This window comes from Triturus cristatus, chromosome 4_1, assembly GCF_964204655.1.
Source record: "Triturus cristatus chromosome 4_1, aTriCri1.1, whole genome shotgun sequence".
NCBI classification, from domain to species: Eukaryota; Metazoa; Chordata; class Amphibia; order Caudata; family Salamandridae; genus Triturus; species Triturus cristatus.
This window is the reverse complement of record NC_140585.1, coordinates 785,064,588-785,067,854: the sequence shown is the minus strand read 5'-3', so window position 1 is coordinate 785,067,854 and position 3,267 is coordinate 785,064,588.

Sequence of the window (3,267 nt, the reverse complement as noted above, 5' to 3'; positions counted from 1 at the left end):
TTACACACACTTGATGTTAAGAGGGCTTTGCTGTACTACATACAAAGAACGCAACCTTTCAGGAAGACTAAACAATTGTTCGTTTCCTTCTCTCCACCACATAAAGGCAACTCCATCTCTAAATCAGGGATAGCTAGGTGGATTGTAAAGTGCATACAAATTTGCTATCAAAAGGCAAAAAGAAAATTATCTGTTCCACCTAAAGCCCACTCTACTAGAAAGTTAGGGGCTTCTATGGCTTTTCTAAGGAACATACCCTTAGATGACATCTGCAAGCAGCCACATGGTCAACACCGCACACCTTCACAAAACATTACTGTGTAGACGTGCATTCCAAGCAGCAAGCTAGTGTGGGCCAGGCTGTACTAAAGACACTTTTTCAAACCGCTGCAACGGATACCGGTGGTCGCCGCTAAGGTTGGGTACTGCTATATAATCTATGCTAAGTGTACAATCTGCAGCTCATATGCCTCGAACAGAATATGCTACTTACCAGTATGCATCTGTTCTTGGCATGTAGAGCTGCAGAGTTGTACACGCCCACCCGCCTCCCCGGCTACCTGTATCCGTTCCAGTCCATCTTATTTAGATACAACACACATGGGTTTCTCACTGTTATTACTACGCTCCATCATTTCCCTGTTGGCGAAAAACAATCTGAGGATGGAGCCGAAGCCCATGCGCAGTACGGACCGAAGGAGGAGTCCCCGAACTCGTGACTTCCAAAGACTGTCCAAAGAACAAAAACAAACTGCAAACATCCGGGCCCAACACCAGATGGCGATCTATGCTAAGTGTACAACTCTGCAGCTCTACATGCCAAGAACAGATGCATACTGGTAAGTAGCATATTCCTTACTTTTCTTACTGAGATAAATGCACCTAGACCATATATTTGTCTTCAAGCTGTTTGAATTTAAGAATAGTACATTTATACTTCCTTGCAATACATTCTATAGTTATATTCGTAATATTTTGGTTCTCAGTACACAGGTCATGATATTTCTGTATAACAATATTTCTGTCTTCAGTAGCCTGACATACCACCATACGTACAACCCCTTATATGTTTTATGCTAAAGCCATTGACTTCAGGAAATTATGACTTGGAGAACAGCCATGTATTTATTTGCTGATAGATTCTAGGTAACTGATAATAGCCCTTATTCTCTTTGAGAATGTGTCCCAGATGTGGTAAATCTGTATAGCGGCAGAGCTTCCACCACTGCAGCATTGTTTGAAGGAGAGAGTGGTGATTTGACTGTACCGTCTACCTTTAAATTGTCAGAAGATCGGTCCTGTTCAGTGAACAATGCATAGGACTCTTGCAACTGGTGGCCAGTGGAAGGCCTTGAGAACAGTGGTAATGTGTTTAGATCTGCTCAGGTTTTGGACTTGTCAGGATGTACTTGCTTAATTTGTTATAGCTTGCTGATAAGTGGTCATGGGAGTCCATTATTGGACATATTGGCATAATCAAGGAGCAGTAGCATTCGAGCTAATGAGGCCCGTGCCTCTGGGAAAGGTACCTGAACATATGTCATAATGTCCTCATTATGTAGAAAAAACACTTGGTTAACTTGAAATCGGAGTGGAAGGTTGGAATTTGTGATCAAACCCAGGCTTTGCCAATCTATGAAGTCAAAAGGCTGTAGTGTAATTATGTAGGATACGTAGGTCTGGATCAATGATTTGAAGGAGCTAAGTTTCAGGTGATTCTGTGCTTGCTGAGGTCTTCAAACTGTTGAGCACACCTCCCTGGGGGTGTATACCCCTACTCAAATGCCCATGTAAGTGCTCATAATGGAGATGGCCTGGAAGCGAAACTTTGTTTATTTGGCATGTTTCTAGGCTGCCTTTATTTACACTCAAGGCTAAAGTGCTTGGAAACGCTGGAACTGTCATCTGTGTGATGATGGTGGGTAAAACAAAGACTTAACAAAAAAGAACCACATACTCCGTCATGTTTTTTCAATTTATGGTAACTACATTTAAACAAACGCACAACCCTTAAATGCAAACAATTTCAAGGTAAATTAGTCGGTAGGAAATAGTCTTTTACATTATGAAACCTCTTTTGAGTAATGTGATCATAGCAGATATCTGTATGTGTGAGCAGAGAACCAAATGATTGAGCGATTATTGGTGCTGTGGTGAATAGTGACTTGTGTAGTTATAGTGCTGCGAGGTCCCACCGGTAACAAAAAACACAATGAATATGTTATTTTACAATTGTATTGCACACAATATGATTTAATGTTTAAGCTAAAACAAGTATTTTCACAGTATATATTTTAGTAATAGTAAACTGTATGTAGTGCAAACGTTTTTATAGTGTTAATTGAAAATATGCTGTCCAGAACTCAGCTGATAACACTCTTACATTTCTTATCAAAAATAATAAACCTTGGTCACCATAAAAATTCAAGTGACTCCATGGATTCAAGCCTAGCCTGGCTCCCAAGCAGCCTTTGCATTTGATGAATAACCAAATGCACACATTTACGTTACTTGTAGGTAGCAGGCACCCAGGTGAGAAGGACAGATTCTTCTTTAGCTGTCTGTCCCTTCAACATCACAACAAAGGAGGCCCCCAAACCCTCTTTCACTTAGAGGCATCTCAAGGTCTTCATTAACCATTGAGGGAGGTTGTATTTTTAACAAAAAGTATGGCAACGGTTTGTCTAAAGTAAAAAATGCATGATCATGTCAGTCACCATAGATTCAGCCCACTGTGACCTCTGCCCAGAGCCCTGTCAGGTGAGTCGAGGGGAACGATTGCAAGGAGGATACCAGCACCGTCTCTTTCAGACTCCGCGACCTGATTAGTATGGACCACTGGCGCTCTTAGTAATGTCCCAGGAGAAGGAGGGAAAGAGCAAGATCGATGCATAGCAATGAGGAGATGGTCCAGAGAAGCGGACCCTATGTGGATGCTAATTATTTCATATACAAATGTACAGAGAGCTTCCTCAGAGGGAGGCCCTGTGGAACTTGGGGAAATATTGGGGCTCACTGCCATTAGTGCAGCAGGTTGAGTGGCACTGAGGCCAGGGTTTTGGAGGGGGGGGGGGCATTGCACCCGTAGTATTGGCAGAAAAGTAGTAGGGCCCATTGTTTTTGCTTGCATTAGGACCCAAGTCACCTTGGCTTCACAGGGAACAAGACCCAAGTAACAGGAGACAAAATGTGGGGCTTTTCCGTGTTTATTTATTTATTATCTTACAGAAACGAGCAATTGCCTGGTCCAGGAGAATGCCCCCAGAG